At 37.4% G+C, this 27,033-nt stretch overlaps 1 protein-coding gene across 1 annotated transcript in view; it reads right to left on the bottom strand.

Annotated features, from left to right (window-relative positions):
• The window catches only part of BLK (BLK proto-oncogene, Src family tyrosine kinase), a 961,491-nt gene that overhangs the window by 171,743 nt on the left and 762,715 nt on the right, over positions 1-27,033 (bottom strand). The gene's annotated exons all lie outside the window — the stretch shown is intronic.

Genomic DNA, 27,033 nt, shown 5'->3' with positions numbered 1-27,033 from the left:
TGTCCACTGATAAGGTACATGAACCAGGCTTCCACGAAAAAGATTTATTCAAACACAAGTAAAGATAATTTTAAACCAGAAGGTAAAAACAAGGCAGATTTAGTGCTTTCATCTCCAACCAGGAGACTTCATCAGAATCATCTGCTACAATACTCAAACACTAATTATAATAACAGATTCAACTTCATTCGTCAACCAGTTAATTCAATGAATTCAAAAAAATTACATACATTAACCCTTCAAGGTCTGTATAGTAGTCTCAACATATAAACTACTATAAAATGTCCTATAAGTGCTTAAAATGGTAATAATGTATATGTACTAATATAATATTAATGTATATATACACCTATCTATGCCAATTAAAATGTGAATATATATATATATATATGTATATATATATATATATATATATATATATATATATATATATATATATATATATATATATATACATATATAAATATAAGTTTAAATATAAATCTAAATTTCCATGTGTACAAACACATGGAAGCCTGGTTCGTGTACCTTATCGGTGGACAGTATGTTTTATATTCTTCTGAACAGAAGATTTTGAAGTAAGGACAGCCTTCATTGATACCTGAAATAGTGTTGGTGTCTCAATACTTATTAAAATATATCATCACTGAAAATATCCTGCACCTGTTGCTGCTAATTATCTTTACTTGGAATAGCACAAAGAAGTGCTGATTGCTGGTTTTGTCATACAAAGGGATAAAGCCCTGATTGTGACCCCCACATAACCCAAGATCAGGCAGCACCCAATGTAATGGAGAAGCTGGCTTGTGAAGGTGGGATTTAGCAGCCATCTTAGGCCGTCCTATGGTACACAGGTAACTCATTCTGCTGCAATGTTTAGCATTTGACAAAGTCTGGGTGTACCAGCAAGAAGTGTGGAAGTGAGGATATGCTTCATAGTTTTCTAGGCTGTTGGTTCATCCATTTTCCCTCATCTAAGAGAGTTCAGCTTGGCTGCATTTTAAGTCATTATTTTTTGTAGTGCTTAAAATGCAGCCAAGTCATTTGACACATTACTTCTTAGTTAAGATGTTGAATTTTTGAGGATCATTGTCTTAGCTTTGTACCTACAAAATCTCAAAGCTTTGGCTGTTCTGAATGATATACCATATCACAGCCTTTCACTAAATAGGTGTAAATAGGTTCATAGGTTGGTAGTAGGCTATTGGCCCTAGGGCCTATACAAGCCTAGCAATAACAATTCCCTGGCTATTTCTTCCCACAGTATTTACTTCCCTGGACCCCTGACTAGCAGGGCGACTGACATGATCCCCGGGGTAAATTTCCTATCTCCTATCCAGTTGTCAAGGTTCCTTTTGAAGAGGGCCAAAGAGGTGCTCTGCTTGACATGTATGGGCAGTCTATTCCCGAGTCTAGGGAGTCTCTGGGTCAGGAACCTATCCCTCCAGCATGCTTTAATTGTCTACTCTTACAGTTTTATGCAAAGAATTTAGGTCACACATGGTCTTATTTGATAGTACTCTGGTTACATCTCACAGTTTATCACCTTCCCAAATCTGTTTGGTACTTTCAAGAAATACTTGTTGTCTCCATTTCAGATATATAACTTCCATTTTCAAATAATAAGAGAAATGTTTCAAGTTTTGCCACATTTTTGTTACTCCCTTTTGGGCTATAACACCTTGTTTCTTTCTTCTTAAAAAATGCTTGCCATGGAAGACTTTCTTCTGCTGCAGATAGAAAGGGTAATTCACATCCTGTAGAACCTTCATTTCATAGCATATATGCTACTGTACTATTTTATAACAACAGTTTGTCAGTATTCTGCAAGACATCATAAAGTAAGAAAGCCCATAGTTTAGGATTCCTATTGCGCCAAATACGACAGCTGTATCATTGGGATCAAAAAAGAACCTAGGCCATCTTCACCTACATTCCCTTGTCATTTCTGGCTAATTGTCTCAAATATCTAGCCTGCAGCTTTCTTTGCCTTCTATTAAAATTATTTGCTATTTCTTTTCAGTTTGTGTCCCATGAAAGTCAAGCTCTGACTGTATTCTAAATGTGAAACTAATTATTAAAGGGGGTTTTCACTTCTAACCTCTAGAGGAATTGTAGTTCCTTCTTGTGGGTTTTATTTAACATTAGAAGAATGGTAAAAGTATATTTTGAACTAATCTGCTTGGTTCACTTAATTTTTTTATCTTCATGTAGAAAAGTAGCAGAGTTACAAGTCTTCATATGTTATTTTCCTTACACTTTTTCATAAAAATATAGTGGCATTACCTGTAAATCCTTCTTTGTTGCATAACGTCATGTCAAACATTCCACTGAATCCAAAGATCCATCTCATTTTCATATACCCTCACCTACAAAACATTATGTACCCTCACCTGCAAAACATTATATACCCTCACCTACAAAACATTATGTACCCTCACCTGCAAAACATTATATACCCCCACCTGCAAAACATTATATACCCTCACCTGCAAAACATTATATACCCTCACCTACAAAACATTATGTACCCTCACCTGCAAAACATTATGTACCCTCACCTACAAAACATTATATACCCTCACCTACAAAACATTATGTACCCTCACCTGCAAAACATTATGTACCCTCACCTACAAAACATTATATACCCTCACCTGCAAAACATTATGTACCCTCACCTACAAAACATTATATACCCTCACCTGCAAAACATTATGTACCCTCACCTACAAAACATTATGTACCCTCACCTACAAAACATTATGTACCCTCACCTACAAAACATTATATACCCTCACCTACAAAACATTATGTACCCTCACCTGCAAAACATTATGTACCCTCACCTACAAAACATTATATACCCTCACCTGCAAAACATTATGTACCCTCACCTACAAAACATTATGTACCCTCACCTACAAAACATTATGTACCCTCACCTGCAAAACATTATGTACCCTCACCTACAAAACATTATATACCCTCACCTGCAAAACATTATGTACCCTCACCTACAAAACATTATGTACCCTCACCTACAAAACATTATGTACCCTCACCTACAAAACATTATATACCCTCACCTGCAAAACATTATGTACCCTCACCTACAAAACATTATGTACCCTCACCTACAAAACATTATGTACCCTCACCTACAAAACATTATGTACCCTCACCTGCAAAACATTATATACCCTCATTTGCAAAACATTATATACCCTCACCTGCAAAACATTATATACCCTCACCTGCAAAACATTATATACCCTCATTTGCAAAACATTATATACCCTCACCAGCAAAACATAAAATACCCTCATCTGCAAAGCATTATATACCCTCACCTGCAAAACATTATATACCCCCACCTGCAAAACATTATATACCCTCTTCTGAAAAACATTATATACTCTCACCTGCAAAACATTATGTACCCTCACCTACAAAACATTATGTACCCTCACCTGCAAAACATTATGTACCCTCACCTACAAAACATTATGTACCCTCACCTACAAAACATTATGTACCCTCACCTACAAAACATTATGTACCCTCACCTACAAAACATTATATACCCTCACCTGCAAAACATTATGTACCCTCACCTACAAAACATTATGTACCCTCACCTACAAAACATTATGTACCCTCACCTACAAAACATTATATACCCTCACCTGCAAAACATTATATACCCTCACCTGCAAAACATTATATACCCTCATCTGCAAAACATTATATGCCCTCACCTACAAAACATTATGTACCCTCACCTGCAAAACATTATATACCCTCATTTGCAAAACATTATATACCCTCACCTGCAAAACATTATATACCCTCACCTGCAAAACATTATATACCCTCACCTGCAAAACATTATATACCCTCACCTGCAAAACATTATATACCCTCATTTGCAAAACATTATATACCCTCACCTGCAAAACATTATATACCCTCATCTGCAAAGCATTATATACCCTCATTTGCAAAACATTATATACCCTCACCTGCAAAACATTATATACCCTCATTTGCAAAACATTATATACCCTCACCTGCAAAACATTATATACCCTCACCTGCAAAACATTATATACCCTCATTTGCAAAACATTATGTACCCTCACCTGCAAAACATTATATACACTCATTTGCAAAACATTATATACCCTCACCTACAAAACATTATGTACCCTCACCTACAAAACATTATATACCCTCATTTGCAAAACATTATATACCCTCACCTGCAAAGCATTATATACCCTCATCTGCAAAACATTATATACCCCCACCTGCAAAACATTATATACCCCCACCTGCAAAACATTATATACCCTCATCTGCAAAGCATTATATACCCTCACCTGCAAAACATTATATACCCCCACCTGCAAAACATTATATACCCTCATCTGAAAAACATTATATACCCTCATCTGCAAAGCATTATATACCCTCACCTGCAAAACATTATATACCCCCACCTGCAAAACATTATATACCCTCATCTGAAAAACATTATATACTCTCACCTGCAAAACATTTTATACCCCCACATGCAAAACATTATATACCCTCATCTGCAAAACATATACCCTCACCTGCAAAACATGTTATACCCTCACCTACAAAACATTATGTACCCACACCTGCAAAACATTATATACCCTCATCTGCAAAGCATTATATACCCTCACCTGCAAAACATTATATATCCTCATTTGCAAAACATTATATACCCTCACCTACAAAACATTATGTACCCTCACCTACAAAACATTATGTACCCTCACCTGCAAAACATTATATACCCTCACCTGCAAAACATTATGTACCCTCACCTGCAAAACATTATATACCCTCATCTGCAAAGCATTATATACCCTCACCTGCAAAACATTATATACCCCCACCTGCAAAACATTATATACCCTCACCTACAAAACATTATGTACCCTCACCTGCAAAACATTATATACCCTCACCTACAAAACATTATGTACCCTCACCTACAAAACATTATATACCCTCACCTGCAAAACATTATATACCCTCACCTACAAAACATTATATACCCTCACCTGCAAAACATTATATACCCTCATTTGCAAAACATTATATACCCTCACCTGCAAAACATTATATACCCTCATCTGCAAAGCATTATATACCCTCACCTGCAAAACATTATATACCCCACCTGCAAAACATTATATACCCTCATCTGAAAAACATTATATACTCTCACCTGCAAAACATTTTATACCCCCACATACAAAACATTATATACCCTCATCTGCAAAACATATACCCTCACCTGCAAAACATGTTATACCCTCACCTACAAAACATTATGTACCCTCACCTGCAAAACATTATATACCCTCATCTGCAAAGCATTATATACCCTCACCTGCAAAACATTATATACCCTCATTTGCAAAACATTATATACCCTCACCTACAAAACATTATGTACCCTCACCTACAAAACATTATGTACCCTCACCTGCAAAACATTATATACCCTCACCTGCAAAACATTATGTACCCTCACCTGCAAAACATTATATACCCTCACCTGCAAAACATTATATACCCCCACCTGCAAAACATTATATACCCTCACCTGCAAAACATTATATACCCTCATCTGCAAAGCATTATATACCCTCACCTGCAAAACATTATATACCCCCACCTGCAAAACATTATATACCCTCACCTACAAAACATTATGTACCCTCACCTGCAAAACATTATATACACTCACCTACAAAACATTATGTACCCTCACCTACAAAACATTATGTACCCTCACCTGCAAAACATTATATACCCTCATCTGCAAAGCATTATATACCCTCACCTGCAAAACATTATATACCCCCACCTGCAAAACATTATATACCCTCACCTACAAAACATTATGTACCCTCACCTGCAAAACATTATATACCCTCATTTGCAAAACATTATATACCCTCACCTGCAAAACATTATATACCCTCATTTGCAAAACATTATATACCCTCACCTGCAAAACATTATATACCCTCATTTGCAAAACATTATATACCCTCACCTGCAAAACATTATATACCCCCACCTGCAAAACATTATATACCCTCATCTGCAAAACATTATATACTCTCACCTGCAAAACATTTTATACCCCCACATGCAAAACATTATATACCCTCATCTGCAAAACATTATATACCCTCACCTGCAAAACATTTTATACCCTCATCTGCAAAACATTATATACCCTCACCTGCAAAACATTTGGTGAAGGCTTCTTACATCGTATACATTTTAGAAGGCACATTATGGACTTACTGTAGTTTTTAAGGATGTAAGACATTTGGAAATCTAGGTTTCTCAGTGGAATAGAAGGATAAACTCCTAACTACTATAGTGACTCAGACACCTGTAGGAGCTGGCAGGAGAGGATGAGAGTGAATGGCCATTACATGCTCACCAGTCCTGGTGGGGGCTCACAACCTAGGTGACACCTAGTGGGAGCATTAGGCATCTACCTTGTGGAGCCCAGGATTATCTATCTTGCAAGTGGTCCTTTGTGCATTCATACTGTGAGCCAAGGGAATCCTCAATGGGTTGCTATAACAGAGCTCTAAATAGCCATCACAAGGGAAGAGAATGATCCAGTGGGGGAGAGGATTTGCTACTCTGCAAGACGTACAAGGCTGGTCCACTCATTACTATCAACTTTCACTGCAGGCGGCTGAACTTATGGTGCATTTCCAGGCAGGAAAGAATAGGCTGTAGGGCTCTTGCCTGCCTTGCAGTCCATGGCCACCATGACCAAAGAAAGAATGGGTCAGCTGCTGCAGATGGATGAGCTGTTGGGCTTGGTCATGTGGAGGTTCAAAAACAAAACAATAAAACAAAAATGTCATTTGGAAATTGAATCAGCTATTTGTTTATTTTATCTTATTCAGGTTAAGGTTTTCTGTCAAAAAATACTATATTTCTAATTGTATTGTTACTTGTATTAGATTTTATTATGGCTCAGCTGACAGTGCAACACAGAGACCCATTAGATTTCATTCTAAAAAGACAGAGCTGCCTTTGCTTCCTTCTTGTGATGGGTTTCTGTGGTGGATTTGTGTGGGGGTCCAACGTTTTCCTCTATACACGTTTGGTAAGAGTTACATGCTGGGCTTTCTATGACAAGTGGAGGTTTAAGGGGGGGAGGTCTTGATATAGTTATCATACAGGATATGATGGCTAGAGCTTTCCATTCCTCCTTTAGATGCCATATACCACATTATCATTTTGTAAGGTGCTCACTATAACAGTGGGCCACTGGCTATTCGTATCTTAAATAGAAGTTCCCCTCCATCTATAGCCTTTTTTGTTCTGTAAGGATCCTTAAGCCTACTTTTATATTATGTTGTCCTGGTGCACTACATTGTTGTTGAATGGTGGGGTATCTCTTTTTGAAGGATGATATTATTTTACAGGATAGCAATTTTGGTGCACAAGACAAAGAATATAATAGCTGTGATATTTTCTATGCAATTCTAGTATCTACTAGATGTGTGAAGTAAGGTGCCTATGGAAACAGACTGGTGATTTGTTACATAATTATGATGTAGATGTCCCCCATGGGTCACACTCTATATGCTTCGATGTGCTAGAATTAACATCAAGAGAATTACTGATTTACATACTATTGATATGGCATGGATAACGCATACAAATGATATTCCTGTCTCATGTGGAAACCTTTTCATTTCATTTTTATACTTGTGTTACCTCAAAAACAAAACTGATTCTTTTATTCTTTGTGAGTAGGTCAGCACTCATTTTAATAACAGCACAACTAACCAATCACTGGCTTTGCGGGGTGGAGTTAACTAATGGAGACTTATGAGCTCATGGACTCTGTCCCTTTCACCTGAATGACACAAGTCGTGTCGGGTTTCTATTATCGCGGTAAGCAGCTCACACAACTGCCTGTCCAGGTAAACAGATACCTAGAAACAGCGTCTTTGAATTTTTGAGTTAGTAAAATAGCTGTAGCATTTAAAATATTCAAAAATGTTCAAGGCATTTTCCACAAACCTTACTTTCAGTCAGCTAGATATAATAACAGTCCCATATCAATCAGGATTACTATTTTTTTAATTGATCTTTTTCTCCAGCACACCACTTTGACCAATAACCTTCCAGTTAGAGCTTCCTCTCCTTCTCTCCATCAGAAGGTTCCTCTTTGCTACCAGACCAGGAATCCCTTTCCATACTGGGGAACTGTCAAAAATAGGATGGCATAAAATCAGGCCTGGCCTAAGGAAAAGTATACAGGACAGGTCATCTCTATCAGTGGTATTATTTTCATCCCATTTTTCCCCTTTACATAATTTTCTAAGGCAGCCTAGACAAGTATAATTCACACAATACTGGCAACTGACCTGTATACACTTCCACTGAAGTGTCAGCCCCTAGCTAAAGCACATGGACACGCTTCTTGATCAGTGCTTGTCCTTGGCTATCAATGCTGCCTTGCTGCAACACCCTATCGGTCAGTGCTGCAGTAGACCTGGCTCTCCTCATACCCATAATGGGTGAACTGACATTGATAGATAACTCCTATTTTACCCCATTTCTACTAGGGCCCCAATCTCTACTCAGTCATGGACCGCAGCTAGTATTCTCAGTCAACTTCAAGCAGTGCAACTGAGTATTTGAGATCAACAGGGTAAATACAACAAATACTAAAAACAATAAAAAAATAGATCTCAACACCAGAAATAAAAAACTCACTTATTTTAATTGAAATACACATAGCAGAACTTTTGGGAATAGTGCCTTCTTCAATGCATATAAAACACAGTTCTGATACAGAGTTTTTAAATGTAGCACATGGTCTCATCGCCCAGTAAGAGCTCAGCTTGCTATAGAGAGAACCTAAAGTTTAAAGACACAGCAACGCATATAAAAAGTACATTGAAAAGCAACTTAAAATGCGTAACAGATACAGGCAGTCAACATGAAAACAACAGGGAAGAGATTGTTTGAGGAAGACAAGGGTGGACAGAAAGACTCAGAATAGCCAGGGAGAAAGGCAGGATCATTGTATGAAGGATGTCGGCTTACGAAGGAATGGGCTAGGTAAGAGGAACTGCCATGAGCCAAAACAGGCACAGCAGCATGGAATGCTGAGTGATGACAGGTTTCAGTAATGTATATTGCAAGATCTGGAAGTAATAAGTCAAGAGGTGTATGATGGGATAGTTTTATCTTGTACTATTTTTCGTTAGAATGGATACATGGCACCCTATTGACTGGCTGTTTGAAGAAAAGTGAGATGTTGCATAAGTTAGAGTCATATAAAGTGTTAAAATATGTGTAGTAGGTAGCAGAGTAATACAGCTGTTAGCTCTGGTGTCTCATACATGCATGATTCTTCTTTCTTTTTTTTTTTTTGTTTGGGATGCCTTCTATGCAGATTGTACATATAGTCTCCATGTTCGCATGGGCTTTTGCTGGGTGCTCTGGTTTCTCACACATTCCAAAGATGTGCAGCAGATGAAAAGGCAATGCTCCAAAATGCCCATACATGGAACTTGTTTGCGAATATATATAATGCCTGTGTTTGTGGGTGGGTGAGTGGTGGGGGGGGATATGCATCCTTCAAAAGACTGGCATTCGATCCTGGATTAGTTTCTCTTTTTTTTTCATTGTTGAGAACTGAAACAAACTCTAGATTTCCTGCAATCCTTAGCTGGATCAAGGGTAAATGGGGAATGAATACATAAATGAATGAATGAATGTATGAATGAATGAATGAATGAATGAAATATTTATGGGTCTAGGTTGTTGCCATAGGAGATGATAAAGAGAAGGATTGCTATACTTGATCTTAGGAGTGTCAAGAAACACTGATATAGTACTTTTTGTTTGCCTTCATGCTATACTAATAGCTGTGTGGATGGTGAATGATTTTTGGCAGAAAGGGAGTGAGAACAGGAAACATCAAAGAAGTAACAGTGGATATATCAGCTTTTTAGAGAATAATATGTGAGTGCCTACTTGTGTTGACCACTGCGAAAAGTCTGAAGTATATACAAAACTAATAATAGGCATACCAACAGTGACATTGTAAGCAACCTGTTAAAAAACACAGTAACGTGTAATTGTTCATAGTTCACACTTCAAGGCATACCTGTGTACTGACCAGAAGCCATATTTCAACAGAGAATCCGCATTTAAAGATTATACTAAAAGTCCAGCCCAAGAATCTAGTGTCATTTTAAATGTCCTCACTATGCTGGAGATACATACACGAATTGGGAGTTTATTCTATAAACAAGTAACACTGTAACATTGTAAGAAGCAATTTTGAAACATCTTATAGTGCTACAAGAACTTTTTATACTTATGTATTATGCTTTTAACAAGTAACTGCATGAAAATTAATTTTATTAGAGGTTTTTAAATTGAATTTGCATATTTAATTATAGTGGTCCTTTGAATGGCTGGCTTGATCATGTGATTATAATGGTCCTCTATTTAAATGTGTTAATGTGTTGTGATTTTGTATGCTGATGAAGGGTGTAAACCTGAAAGCTTCATTAAAAGTTTCTTGTTTGTGACTATCGTGTGCTGTGGATGTTTATGGTATATAGTACTTCTGGAGTATTTCTGCTTTGAATACTTGCACTAAGTTGCCACAAACAAAACTATAGGAGGAGACCAAGCCAGCTGTTCGTTTTTGTTCTATTTTGTGGTTTTATTATATAGTTAAAATGAGTTTAACTATAAAAAAGCTGCTCATGTAGTCAAGTAATCCTCTGCTACAAGTTAAAGCTGTGGATGCTCAGCAAAATGGGAATACCAGTGATGAATTATCAGAGTTTAGTAAGCTGCTGAACTTGTTGGAGAAAAAAGTGCAGAGCTATAAGCATTTGCAATGGCAAAGACTAAGCTTACTAGCTTATCTAGATTTAGGAGTGGTGCCACGTGGACTTCGTATTTTAAAGATGCCATCTTATGGCAATACTTATCAAGAACTCTTAGTACAATGGCAACAACTAAATCTTGAACTCAGCATTAGCTACATGAAGCTAATGAACCAGTTTTTTGAAAAAGTGGAATGTGAGCTAATGGAAGAGATAGAGAGACTAGACATGGAAGCGTTGAAATTATCTACAACTGACACTATGAATGAGAAATATCAAGCCTTCGTGAATCGCATCCAGATGTTGGATACAAAATTAGAAGCACAAAAGAAGCGTAAGCTCCAACGTGATCTTGATGATTTTAAAAATGGCCAAATCTTCCATTGGCCCAAAGAAAACTTTAGGAAAGATTTTGGTCGACAAAAGCTGGATAATGTGAATGATAAATTACGTATAACGAAGCCTGTTAACAAACTCCTTGATGAGCTTGATAACTTTGAACTGCCCCCAACGACTGGGTTGATTCCAGCCAACCAACAAACGCGTACATTTGAAGCGTTAAAATCCACTTCCGTTTTGGTGCATCAGTGCGAGCATGGCCAGTCGGGGAGGAAGGACAGCGAAATGGAGCAGTCTCTTACTAGCGCTTCCCTTGTTGAGACTAGCGATAATGTTTTAGCCCAACAAAAAGAACCAGTAGTATCTGTGGTTGAAGGAAGAGAGAAGCGGAAACAAACTGAGATCTCCTCTTTTTTGCCCTTTCGCTTAAAACAACCGAAGAAGGTTGTTTTGCAACAAAAAAGGCTTCAGGAACCTCTGGAACAAAAAACCCCGCAACGCTCAGTACAGGTGCAGAAAAGGAAGAACGACAGCCCAAAATTGGCCAACAAAGCACCAAGACGCTGAGAACATGTTGTTTACTAAAAGGTACTGTAAATTTATCAAACATCATGCTATCTGATGAACATTACAAGGTGCTTGAACATGGTATGAAATTTATTCCTTCGTTTAAAGACAGTATTGTGGATATTATAACAGATGTGAAGCTATTCACGAGGAATATTATGTTGAAATCAATGTTTAAGCAAACAAATGAGTTGAATTCAACCTTTAAAAGATTAAGTGTTTTTATGCCCCAGTTATCTCCTGTAATACTGGCCTTTTTAAATATTGTAGAAATGGAAATTAGAGCCCTGTATATTAATAAGAATAAAAATAAAAATAAGAATAGAAACATAAGCATTAGTTATAATTTAACTTTTAGTGAGTATAAGACCTTTCAGCAGATGAAGAATGATAGAAGTGTTGTAATTAAGCAAGCTGACAAGGGAGGAGCTACTGTTTTAATGGATAAGCTATGGTACATGAATAAATTCCAGGATTTTTTATCAGATACCCATACTTTTAGGAAGATTACATTTATGGATGTAAAAAAACATATTTCTCAGATTAACTTAACATTATATGACATGCAATTGAACCAAGATATAACCATTGATTTATTGACTTATTTTACTGTTACCTGCCCAAAGATCCCGCAGATCTATGGAATACCCAAAATTCATAAATCCATAGATGACCCCCCTTTAAGACCTATTGTGTCGGGCAAAGGATGGGTGACTGAACCCATCTCTAGATACTTGCAGAATGTTCTTGCTAGATATGTACCAGGTTGTGAGACGATACTTAAGGATACAACACACTTCCTAGAAAAGCTTGATTCTTGGTATAGAATGAAAGTTAAAACTGAATATGTATTGGTCACATTAGATATTGAATCTCTGTTTACTGTGATTCCAATTGATTATGGAATAGAAGCAATAAGAAGTTTGTTAATAATGCAATCAACCCAACAAATACATGAAATAGAAAATATTTGTCTCCTGTTAGATTTAGTTTTAACTAAAAATATCTTTATATTTGATAATGCACCATACCAACAACTAACAGGAGTAGCTATGGGTACATCAGTAGCGAACACGTTTGCGAACTTGGTCCTATATATGTGGGAAAAGCAGTATATATTGAATGAAAGGAATCAATTTAAACATCTACTGGACTGTTATTGTAGATTTGTTGATGATTGCTTTTTTGTATGGGCAGGTACAATAAGTGATTTGGAAAGTTTTTTGCTGTATTTGAATTCTACGACGAATTTTCTCAAGTTTAAAATGAATTTTTCTAAGGATAATGTTGTATTCTTAGATGTTAAGTTGTATAGGAAATGTGATGAGTTACAGACGATGATACATAGAAAAGATGTGCATGCAGCTAGATATTTGAATACAGCTAGTATGCATCTGGGACATGTCTATAAAAGTATACTAAAGTCACAGCTAGTAAGGGTAAGCAGGTTAACTAGTGAAAATGATGTCTTTGAGTATGAGGTTAAGAAAATGATGGAAGAATTTATTAATAATGGATATCTATTAAGGGATGTTAATATGACCTATAAACAGGTTGTACAAGGTAGAAGTAGTTTATACAAACCAGTTTTTGGCTTTTTAACCACATTACAAACAGAGCAGACATACCAGCAAGGAGAGCAGACAGTGCATGTTGAAATGAATAGGACAAAAGATAGTAATGTCTTAAGATTCATTACTACCTATAATGCCAATACATATGATGTCTGTAAGATTATTGAAAAAAACTGGATTATATTAATGGCCCAACCAGATTTGAAAGATCTGTTAGGTCCGACACCAAAGTATGCGTTCAGAAATGGTCAGACACTTAAACAGATGCTATGTTACAAAGACTTTCAAAGTGAAATATCACCTGTACGAACAAAGATGAATACATCTAAATGTTATAATTGTGTCTGTTGCCCTGACATATTCGACACTAATAGTAGGTTTCAGCATCCTACAACAGGTGAATGGTTTGACTTTTTTTGTGGAGCAGACTGTAATTCTACTAGATTAGTTTACCTTGCTACCTGCACCCTATGTAGTGCATTTTACGTAGGGAAAACAGCTAGGAAGCTGAAGGATAGGATAATAGAACATAGATCTGAAATAAAAAGAAAGCTTGAGACAAATGGGCTATACAGGCATCTGCATGATTTTCAGACACATGCATTTAAGTTTAGGTGTATATCTATTCTGCAGTTGGGCATTAGAGGGGGTGATATTGATAATCTTTTGTTGCTAAAAGAGTATGAGTGGATAGTGCGACTACAGGCTGATAAGTATCCAGGCCTTAATGGGACAGTCAGTTTAAAACCAGTTTTGACCAAGAGGCAGAGAGAAAATTTATAGTATTAAGTGTATAGTATTTCTAAATGTGTAGATGTAATTATTTGTCTAGATATATATATATATATATATATGTAACAGTTTTTTGTACTTTTTTATACTTATGTATTATGCTTTTAACAAGTAACTGCATGAAAATTAATTTTATTAGATGTTTTTAAATTGAATTTGCATATTTAATTATAGTGGTCCTTTGAATGGCTGGCTTGATCATGTGATTATAATGGTCCTCTATTTAAATGTGTTAATGTGTTGTGATTTTGTATGCTGATGAAGGGTGTAAACCTGAAAGCTTCATTAAAAGTTTCTTGTTTATGACTATCGTGTGCTGTGGATGTTTATGGTATATAGTACTTCTGGAGTATTTCAACAAAGATTATTGTCTCATAATTATCTTTTGGAATCAGTAAACCCCAAGCACAGCAAGATTCATAATTCCTTATTGTGTAAAGTTTTAAACCCTAAGCATAATCTGTCTCTTATAAGAAGGTAGTGAATGGTAAATAAGCCTGAAAATTTAAGTCTTGAACATCATGTAGATGTCTAATAAATCTTGGTACTCCACAAAAAGAATAAAATCATTCTTAGAATGGAAACAAAACAAAATGTGTCTCAAAAATTGTCCTATCATAAGTTACAAATTATTTTATTAGTAAATCAAGTGATCTAGATTGAAAACGTCTGAAAATTTGATCACATATTTTAAGGGTTTTAGATTTCACCACTAAAGCATTGGTTTCAAAACTTAGTTTAGGATCACAGTAGACACCAATATCTTTAAATAAGAACCCCCCCCCCAATAGAAGTGTTCTATAATAAGATGTAGTGATTGATTTTAAGTGGCCCGTAAGGAATGACATACTAAAACTGATGTTAAATCCTTTCAAGTTCAGCTATTTTAGAAGAAAATTAATGAATGTATTATAATCAGCTTCATCATTATTAAGAGGTGAGCCTAACTTGCCATCTTCTGCATGTTTGGCAATCCGCATACTTTGATGTGTAGACATAAAGGAAAATACCATGTTAAAAACTGACAGAAATAAATCAGTCCCCTGAGGGACCCCTGAGAGAACATCAGCCCAATTGTAATAATGGCTGCCATTTTTAGATTAAATTGTCTGATAGAAAGCCACGAGTTAATCCAGTTAAAGGTATTAATACAAAGTTTTGTCATGCATTCTATAATAACTGAATGTGCCACACTACTGAATGCTTTGGAAAGATCTAAATATACCACAATAATACTCACATCATTATCTACAGCCCTATTAACATGATCCTAACAACTGATTAGGCAGGTGGTTGCAGAAAGATTTGTCATAAAGCATTTTGATAGATATTCAGTACAGCACCATGCCCACAATTACCATCAAGTACTGCAAAATGCATCTTTTGAACATTTCCAGAACAAGGAAGCTAGACTGCTTTGGAAGTAATGGTTTGTAATACACAACTCCTACGTTTATAAATTGGAATGACATTAAACTTTTTTTCCAGGAAGACAGAATGATGCATCTTTGCAAGAGAGTGTTAAAATGATAGTTACTAGAACACCCACATGTGAGCCTAATGTTTAAATAATATAATGGGTATATTACCCAAATCATTGCCACTGGTAATGCTAGTTTACTTAAAGAAGTCTCAGCTATGTTTTCAGTGATAAGAGGATAAAGTAAATCATCTTAACAATGATATGCATAATCTTGAGTAGTTAATGAGTGCATGATATCCAGACTAATAGGACAAGTAGGTATGTACCAGAAGGTAGGTGTTGGTAACCAGGCTAATGCTTGGAAAATACATTAGCCATTTCAACAAAGATGCTAATCAAAGTGCCATTGCTGGAAAGGTGATCTATACAAGTGAAACTGCCTTAAACAGAGTTTCTGTAACTGTAGAACATTTTAGTATTCTTTTTGTGAAAAGTAAATTTTCCTTCATAATGAATGACTTTTGGTTGCACTGGTTAGATCCTTTTTATATAGTTAATACTTTCTATGTTTCTTGTTTGATGGGTTACTGATATGATTCTTCCATCTATCAAGACTGAGCAAACAAATATTGAACCATTTAATTATTTTATAACTGTTGACAAGAGGTACATTGAAATTCAAAATGGTCCCAGCAATGCATAGCATTAGAATTATACATTTCCAACCAAGAATCATGATTAAATTCAGAATTTAAATGTTTTTTTTTTTTTATCCAAGGATAAGAAGGTATAGTGAACAATGGCAGATTATTTGACACTGTTAGAAAAAAGTGATGCAAAAATTAAAACAAATATGGGCAAAATTATCCAGTGGACACATGGGAGTGATCTTGCAAAAGCAAATGACACAATTAATAATTAACAAGTATAAAATATTATTTTGTGTTGACAAATTAATTAGTTGAGGCAAACTGTGCAGGGAAAGCATATCCAAAAACTCCCCCACAACAAATAAATAGCCAGCACCAACCCTCTAGTCAAAGTGTGGATAATTAAAGTTGCCTGATGAAATTATGTTGCTATTATTTTCTAAAATATTGCCCAGATCCTGAAAGAATGTTATTTGCTGCTCCAGATTAAGTATGGGACTCCTATAACAAGCAATTGTTTTATAGACTGACTACTCTTCTCAGATTCAAGGTTAACCATGATAATCCCACTTTTGTTGCAGATGTTTAATTTAGTTAAATCTGAGCCATGTGCAAGAATGGCAATGCCAGCCTCTAAGACTGTAATTCTTAAACACTTGAATTTTTGAAATCTGGAGATATTAATACTGTTATACTGCCCAGTTTTGATAATAAACGGAACTTTGAAGTCATTTAACTGGGTAAGAACTTAAAGTTCAACTGCTTTCTTATTTGGCATTTAAATAACAAACTTTAAAAGTTATTAGCTCCTCTAGGTTTTGTACTGATATTATTTGTTTTTTGATGTGTCTAAAAATGTTTTCTAGTTGCTAAAAGATATTTTGTAAAATGTCTACCATTCAAGATGATGTAAAATAGTTTCCCAGTTTAAGATTAATACTGTATTGCTCCTTAGACAAAAACACACTGCTCCAGAGGTGATCACTGAGGGAAGTTTTTAGGCAAGGAAGGTTTGATGAGCCAAGAGTGAGTGGCAATTTTATATCTGTTTGTAATGGAGTATACAAAACTTAGTCTGTGATAGAAGTATCTAAATTGTGAAGAATAACAAGGAGTCTGGCCACTACGCTATTGCAAAAGATAGAGGTTATGATCAGGTCAGCTATCACAACCAGTTTCTTTGGTGTTAGAGAAATAGATTTAAGGAAATTCATCTTAAGATGAAAGCACAGGAGATACATTTCTTAAAATCTATTTTGACTGTGTGTAAAAAACTTAAAGATGGGAGACACTATCAGCATGGAAAGCTTTAGGTTCTGCACTGTATTACTGGTTAAAAAAAAAGTGCAGGTGCATGAAGAAGTGGCTCATACATTAATACTAGGCTGTCCAGTATCTGCACAATACTACACTGAGATTACCAGAACTTAGACTAATGACATACAGCATGAAATGAAGTACTTACAACTAGTTTTGATCCCTTTCTATGTGGGCTTGAAGGGCCAAACCATTGACTGCCTATCCAATCCTCCAAGTTATTCCTGAAAAGGATCAGGGAGCTTCTGTACTTTACATCCAGAGGAAGTCTGTGAATGTTGCATAAAAGAGGTACTCTGTGTGATAGATATCTGTCATGCTGGAAGGTTCTATTTATGTTACATTAGAAGTTTAGATCTCTTGATGGTGTTTAGAATCTTATTAGTTTTGTAGATATGTAGGAGCTTGCATAGGACTGGATCTTTAGAAGTTCTGTAAGCAAGGTAGAAGTCCCCTCTCAGGAATCGATGGGAAATGGAAAAAAGTGAGAGTGCTTTAAGGTGGTCGGGGTAATTCAAGGAGGACATGACCTTTATTGTCTTAGTAAGAAGATGCAGTCATCTCTCAAACTGGATCATGGGCTTTGATAAGTACATACCAAGCGGGGAATTATACTCTCTTATTAACCTGATAAGGGAGAGTAGAGAGGAATGAGGACTTCCTCGGGTATAGACAATACATCGCTGGTGGTTAGGCTGGCTATATACAAGGGTTTCTTTACAAATGCAGTCACATGGTGGCCAAAGAATAGTTTATTATCAATGAAAGTGCCTAAGTCATTGATGAAAGGATCAGATTTTTAGGGGGGTGACACTTATGTGATAGGAACAGTGATGCATTTCTTGGCACTGAATCTGATACCGTAATCCTTGTACCACTTGTTAGTGTGTATTAGGCTTCTTGGAAAATCTGGAGGTAAACTGGGGAGCTTTTGACAGTTCTAAGTTGCAATCAACAGCAAACTTCTTCAGACACTGACCTTTGGTCTCAGCCTTGATCTCAAAGATGTAGATAACAAAGAGGAGTTGCCCAGGAGAGCTCGGTGGGGGCTGCTACTGGTAACTGCACCTTTAGATGAAAGTATACCTGCAACACTAACCAAATGTCAGTGAGACTGTCTTCTACCCAGTGAATAACATAGGGTTTTACATTTAGTTGAATTAATAGGCCAATGATGAAGGACTGTGGAATGGTATCAAAGGCCTTGGCCAAGTCCAGGTAAGCAGTATTTACCAACTTGCCTGCCTCTAATGCCCCAGTGATTTATTTTAAAAAGCTCAATAGGTTTAGGAATCTAGAACTGCCTTTAACAATGCAGTAATTTAGTAGTATACTGAGACCAGTTAGCATAATGGTTAAGGTCTTCTCCTCCTATGCACAAGGCACACGGTTCAATCCTGCCTTTGACCAGTAACAGGACAGTAAGTATCATAGCGGCAATATCTCTGTTGTATGCACTGTTCTTTACTAATCACTTCATTCACATCTCTCAAATTCTTTGCTCAAGAATCCGGGACAGGGTGGGCTGGAATGATCCCCAAATCAGGAATAATTTTAAATTGTTAATTTTCTTGAAAAGGTAATAAAACAACAGACTTTCTATCATTGTATATTTTCTGAACAAGAAGTACAAAACTTTAATGTAGGGCATTATTGACTGACTGTAATTGTCAGCAATTTTGTAAGAAAAAAATTTGCTAGGAGTAGAATGATGATGGGAGACTAAACACGGATAGTTGAGAGAAATAGCTATTGGCGATACTTCAACATATTTCAATAATACATTTTGAAAAATGGTAAACTTCCTTTGAGAAATTGAACAAATTGTTGCAAACTATCCATCTCCCAAGCCTGTAAATGAAAATATTACAATAAAGCTTGGTACAGAAAATATTATTTCGCTAACATCTGATGCACTTCAGCCAGACAGCTTGCAGCTCTTTCTCCTCCTTACATTTGCTTTGGCATTTCCCACACTGATAATGGACGGAGCAGTACTGTAAAACCTTATGCCTTTCATTTTGTTTTCTTCTAGGATCTATAAGAGTATGAATCACTTCAACGGTCACAGAGATTCATGCAAATTTTAGTTAAGGTGCAGGTAGCATGCCAAATGCCCACTTGTCTTGGACATCAGCTGCTTAGCTCACAGCTTCTTATCTCTAGGATAACAGATGTAAAAATCATAAGGGGTCTGGGGTAGTCAGGCAAAGCTTTTCAATATTAGTACTATTAATGTGAGATGCTGGGAAAAAAATGGAATGTGAATTAACCTACAGTTCAGGTGAATACATCTATAATGATGTATATGCATTATTTAGTAAGTGTAAATACCGGCTTTTTTCTGGTATACTTATTGCTATACCAGCTATTAGGGTGTGATGCATACCTCTCAGCTGTCCAAATTTTTGCCCCAGATTTTTTGTTCCTCATAAAATTTTGTTTTTTTCTTTCAAGTCTTTGTCAAATCATTGAGCTTTGAAGACAGAAATTAAGAGCAAACTATTAAGTTTCAGACTTCATATCCTTTGGAAAATTCATTCTAAAGCAAAATCTTTTATTCTATCCACTTTCTTAGTTTGTAAGAGCAACGTTTAAAAATTGTCCCTATTTTAGGACCTTAGTCCCCCCATTATTTATGGCTTTGTCCAAATTTCTTTCTGTAAGAGGTTGAGAGGTATGGTGCAATGGTCTGGCAGACCAGCAGTGCAGTGCCATCTTCATAAATGAATGCTGATACTGCATCTGCGGTCTCACTAAAGCACTAATGCACCTAGTGATTTAACTGTAATAAACTGGATTTGAAATTAGTAGCAAGCAGCTTTACATATTTTTAACCTTTGTAGAAGAGATGTGTGTTTTAATGGGTGCCTAGAGACCTAGCTACAGTTGTAGGCAAAGACTCAAAATCCATGACACTTTTAAATATTATTCTTAATTCACCTAAAACATTAAGGGAACAACATATATTGCATACAGATGTATTTTTATAATGTCTGGCACTGTTAATACTGTATCGGAAATTCTCATATTTTACAAGAGACAATGCAATAACTGCAATAACTTAGTGGCAACATCAGTACTGTAATGCAGTGTATGAAAACAAAATTGTGATTTAAGGGGGCCAATCAGGAATTTGTGGCACCCTATTATTTTGAGCCCCAAACCAAAAAATAACAAGGAATTCGGTACAGTTGAGTGGGGGACCTGAATGCACATATCTGGACAGACAGAACAGGATATGGGGACTGCCTGGGTCCATGTGGGTAGAGCAACAGGAATAAAGAAGGAGAGGCCATTCAAGACTTCTGTTTGGCAAATGGCTTGATAGTAGCCAACACATGGTTCAGAAAGAGATACAGTCACAAGATCACATACAAAAGTGGCCAATATGCAACTCAGGTAGACTTCCTAAAAGTAAGGATAGGCGGTGGGGTAGAATCGGTGATTGCAAAGTTATACTTGGTGAATCAGTCATCCCACACCATAAAAGTTATGTACTCACAATAATGTTCCATCTGTATTGTCCACTTTATTTATTCCTAAACTAATGGGTCGGATCCAATCCCTCATATCCAACTCGGCCATTGCAAAAGCTAGTGGCAACAAAAAAACTCTTGAGCTTCTTTCTTACCCATAATGCACCAACCCCAAGTACCTCAGATGTTGTTTGCTGATTTTTAATACAAAGAAATATTTGCAGTGCAGTAAAATAAGGAGACAACTATATGGGGAGCTCAGTATAAAGGACACTGTCTAACCACTTATTCTTCCAGGAGTCTTCAAAGATTGGAGGTTGGTGGGTGGAGAGTTGAGGAAGAATGAAAATGGACAACACTGATGGAATGTTATGGTGAGTACATAACTTCTTTATCTGATGTTGTCAATTTTAATTCTATCCTCAATTAAATGGGACAGAGTCCCATGTTACCTAAGATCCCAGGTAGACTCACAGAAGGATATCCCTAAGCACCACTGACACAAATGATGCTCTACTTCTGGAGACCAGATCCAATTCATAATGAGTAACAAAGGTATGGGGAGTAGCCCAACTTGCTGCAGCACCTATATCATTCATGTATGCTCTAGACTGGAAAAGTGAGGAAGTTGTCATGGATCTAGTTAATAGGGCCATAACGGTTTTGATAAAGTAACACCCAATTTGAAATACAGTCAGTTATCTATTTGTCTAAAGTTACTTTGGCAAATGACTTTCCCAATTTCCCTTCTGCAAATGAAACAAACAATTGGTCAGGTCAGTCTTTCTGATGTCTTTTGTTCTATGTAGGTAAAACTGTAATTGTTCTGTGGACATCCAATAAATGTAACATGTATTTACCTTTGTTAGCAAAATTAGGAAAGAATACTGGCAAATTAATGGACTGATTGGTATTAGATTTTGACACCTCCTTAAAAAGAAAGGATGCATTGGGCTGCAGTGTAACTATATCCTTGTGAAAACTCAAATATGGAAGTTTTGAAGATAAGGCTTGAATCTTTAAAATTTGTCTGGCAGAAGTAATAGCTACTAGAAATATTGTCTTCCAAGAAAGAAATCTAACATCACACGTAGCTGCTGGTTCGAACAGGGAATGCATAAGTGTCTACAGTACCATATTTAGGTCCCATGAGGGAGTAAGGTCTTTAAAGAGAGGTCTTAAAAGAATAGCTCCTTGCAAAAAGGCATTGCCGAGCTTATGAGAGGCAACAGAGGCAACATCAAATCCAATGTAAAAATCCAATATTGCTGAACTTTAATTGTTGAAGAACTATCTTCTTCTTTAAAAAGTAGGGCCAGAAATTCAAGGATGTTATGTATCAGAGCAGAAAGGGATCAACATTGTTTTGATGTGCACAGTAAACAAACCTTTTCCATTTACTGGAATAAAGCTTACGTATAGAAGGTTATGGGAAGATAAAAGTATATGACAGACTGGGGAGAAGCACATAGGTTTTCTGGCTATTAATGAAATTGGAGAAGCCAGGCCATCAGCCTGAGGTTTGATATGTCTGGATGGATCATACCTGTCAGGTGAGACAGGAGGTCTGGTAATAGGATCCAGAATCCAAGGTTGTTGAAGTATATTAAGCCAAAGGAAGGAGAACCAAATCTGTTGAAGACAGTAAGGTGCAATGAGGATGATTTTGCTCTTCAACATGGCAACTTTCTGTATGAATTTTGGAATTAGAGGGATTGATGAATAGGCATATAATAGACCAGGGTGGCCAATTGTGAAGTAGAGCATCCCTCGGTGATCCCCCCTGTGAGTGGATTCGAGCAAAGTAGCTGCTGCAGTTGTTGTTTAGGGGTGAAACAAAAAAATTGCAGCAAGGCTGGACCCATTGATGAAAAATCATTTCTGTCACACTGTTGTTGAGAGACCACTCATGAAGTAGAAGAATATACCTGCTCAGTTTGTCTGCTATCACATTGGACTTCATCAAAATGTGCATTGCTTTGAGAAAGTAGTTGGATGAGATCGCCCATTATCACACTCTGAGTGCTTCTCGACACAAGGGGTATGATCTGGTCCCTCCTTGCTTGCTGATGTACCAAACTACTGACATATTGTACATTTGAACTGCAATTGCTCCCAAAGGGAGAGCATCTTAGAAGGCCAGCAATGCTAAAAGCACTGCCTTCATCTCTAGGACATTGATATGCAAGTCGCCCTCTTTGGGGGACCAAGTGCCTTGGACTGTTTCCCCAGAAAATGCCCCCCATCCCAACTGAGAAGTGTCGATGGTAACTATGGCCTTGGGCTGAAGTGGAATGAATGGACAGCCTGGTAAAACCTGATCTGACTGAATCCACCACCTGTGATCTCTTCTGCATGTGTGAATGATTCATATCAGAGTTGATATGGGCTGGTAAAGTATTGACCATTGTGTTGCTAGCATCCACTGGAAAATCCTCATTGCTAGCATCCATTGGAGAATCCTCATGTAAAATCTGGCTAAAGGTACTAGTGTTATCACCACTGACACTGACTCTAAATTTTGAAGGACCAAGCGGGTGAACTTTTGGTACTGCAGAATATTTTTCTAACTTGTTATTTTATAGTTTGAACCCTTGCGAGAGGCAGTGAAGTTATCATTGACTTTCTGTTGAACAGTGTTCCTATGAACTCCAAATTCTGAGATGGCTGCCTTTGAGACTTGTCATAGTTTATGGTTATCCCCAGATGAAAACACTTCTGGAGAACCTGATCTTTTGCCCTTATCAAATTATGCCTGGTCAGGGCTGTAAAGAGCCATTCGTTTAGATATGGAAACACCCAGAATCCTTGCAGTCTCAAGTGAGCTGCTACTACTGCCATACATTTGGTGAACACCCTGGGGGCAGTGATGAGACCAATGGGTAAAACTCTGAATTGGTAATGACTGGCTCCCAGCCAGAAGAGTATTCTTCTGGACCATCTGTTCATCTTTATGTGATAGTATGCATCCTGAAGGTCTATTGAGTGCCTCCAGTCATCCTTGCAGAGAAAAGGGAGAATGGACTGAACCATAACCATCCGAAACTTGGCATCTCGAACTGACTTGTTTAAGTTGCTGAGATCCAAAACTAATCTGCAGTCCCCTCTTTTCTTTGGTGCTAGAAAGAATCTTGAGTAAGTTCCAGATTCTGACTGGTCTGGTGAGAACTCTTAGATAACTCTATTTTTCTAGCAGCTTTTGAACCTGAATTGCTGCTTCTTCCCTTCGACTGGGTGGTACATCGGGATTTTTCTTAAAATTGGAGGAGGAAGGGAAAACATTATTATATAATCTCTGAAAATTAGCTTCTGCACCCAAGTATCTGTCATTATTTCTAGCCAAGCTCTCTGATGCAGGGATAATCGACCCCCAATTGCCTCCAGAGGAGGACAATCAGGCTTCTTTTCAGGAACACTGGAAAGGTCTGTCAAAGAAAGTATATCTGGACCCCTAGTTTTGTGGGCCACCTCTGTCATGGGGGCAGTGTCTACTATTATTGTTCCCCCCTCTACCCTGGTGGAACTTCCTCCACATGTGTCCTGGAAAGGTCCTTTGGATTTCGTGAACCACATTGTCTGACCACCTCGTTGATTGCTAGGAAAAGGATCTTTGAGGGATCAAAAAATGTATACCCATGGCAGATGTCTTTCCATACTTCTCACCCCTGGATAATATGTCTTTTACTTTGTGGCCAAACAAAGACATACTGCCAAAAGGAGCATTGACAAATGAAGACTTAAAGGGCTCTGCAAAATCACATAATGCATCCAGGCATACCTCCTAATAGAAATGCCTAAACCCTCTGCCCTTGAGGTTCCTTCAGCTATGTTGAAAATGAGCCTCATGGAAAAATTGGAAATAGATTGCAGAGTAGCCAACTGAGAAGTCATAGAATATTGTACTTCTTCAGAAGTATTGTCAGGCTTGTATTGTCAGGCTCTGGATTGCATTGCATAAGTGGAAATTCCTTAAGATTCCAAGAGCAGGATAAGTTATTTCTTACACTTATTTCACTGAACTGCACTTCTGAAACACTTATAATTGTGCTATACAGTTGATCTACTATATTTTGCACTGTTATAAAGCTTTTTTTATGTACTGCTTTATACTGTTTTAACATTACTTAATTGTAAACTGCTTTTTCATACTGAGAGTTGTATTTTCTGTTTATGAGTGCCCTATCCAAGTTTTTCTGTGCATTTTTGTCTGTTTACAGTTAAAAGCATTTTCGAGTCTGCTCCTTGATCTGTTTAAAACTTTCATTTAGTGGCTATAGCTAGAAACTGTAATGGTGGCTTTGCAGTTGCCCACCCATACTGTATATTTGATCTGTGACACTCCTCCCAGTCTAGTGTCATTAGTTCACTCAAGCTAATAGAGAACATTTGTGAAGGCCAACCCACCCAGATTCTTAATGTTGAATTAACTTCTGTTCCAGCTTTCTCCATTTCCACTTTACTGGGAAAAAACATTCTAAGCTTGCTTCCCCCCTTTCCTGTGGCAGGTCAGATATGGATTTGCTGTGTCCAGGACTGTTTGTGAGCTCCTAAGCCCCCCTCCCCCACTTAACTGGGGTTAAACTATTCCTGGCTCCATAAAGTCTGTTCTTCAAAATTTTCCTTGCAACTAGCCAGCTTTTTAGTTTTAGCACTCATCTGTTTCTTTGATCTCAGCACTTGTTCAGAACTCATTGTAAGCACTAAATAAGTTACAAATTACTAGAGCACTCAGCTTTCCTCACTTGTCTAGAGGAAAACAGTTTTTAGTATTTAATAAATAAGCACCTATTCAGGCATGTCTAAAGGTCAGCTCCCGGTGTTTTCTCCTGTCTACCTGATGAATCTGGGCATCTTGGGACAATGCAGCAATTGCCTCATGTACACAGACAACCCTCTCTTCCTACCACCCAACACTACGACCTGTGAGAGATGCACTTATATAACCAAACTGGAAGCAAAGCTCTCTTCACTAAAAGACTGGCCTAGACAGTCAAGAGGAGAAGGTAAACACCTGCACCGCACCACACTCATCACATAGTCCCTCAAAACCTACACCATCAAAAGACACACACAGAAGCACAAAACACACATCTACATTCACAGAGGCTCTCAGTACAAATCTGTCCAAACAACAGAGACCTCCAAAGCAGAAATGCAAGCAACCTCCACCCCCCAACACAACCCAAATGACACATAGCCCACATACTCAGTGTGCCACTCAACTACAGCCCATAAGGCATAACGTACCCAACACTCTAGTCATAGGTGACTCTATAGTCAGGCACATTGATGTTCCATTCACCAGGCTAAACAAGGAAAAAGTTACTGTCAGCTGCCTGTTAGGTGCCAGGATCCGCCACATAACGCACGCACTCAGGTCACTCTACAACAAGTACAGATATGACTCTGTCATTGTCCATGTTGGTGTGAATGACCTGAGACGTACCTCCCTAGACTACATGAAAAGAGACATTGAGGAGTTCTCCGATCTTGTAGCCCAGGCCAGTATAACCCTAGCCCTGAGTAGCATCCTGCCATCACCCAGAATGACACCACAGTACAAGGAGAAAATGATTGACTTTAACAATTGGCAAAGCTTCTGGTGTCATTCTAAGGGAATCCAGTATCTATCTGCCTGGGATGACATGATCGACAGACCACTCTGCTTTGCCAGAGATGGCCTGCACCTGTCACCCTTGGGATTCTGGATACTGGCAAAGGCTCTTGCCACCCCTATAGTGCCTTTTTTAGGCAAGGTTCAAATGACAAATTCACCACCATAACAGGTGCAAGCAAGCAAAATCTGAGGATAATGCTACTCAATGCTAGAAGTCTAAACCTCAAAATGCACTAACTTGAGGCATCCTTAAAATTGAGAACATTGACATCTGTGCAGTGACAGAGACCTGGTTCAAAGCTCCAGAGAGCACCCCTGCATTA

This window comes from Protopterus annectens, chromosome 2.part1, assembly GCF_019279795.1.
Source record: "Protopterus annectens isolate FY-2018-M chromosome 2.part1, PAN1.0, whole genome shotgun sequence".
In the NCBI taxonomy this organism is placed as follows: Eukaryota; Metazoa; Chordata; order Ceratodontiformes; family Protopteridae; genus Protopterus; species Protopterus annectens.
The sequence above is the reverse complement of the archived record's forward strand: the minus strand, read 5'-3'. Positions and strand labels throughout refer to the sequence as shown.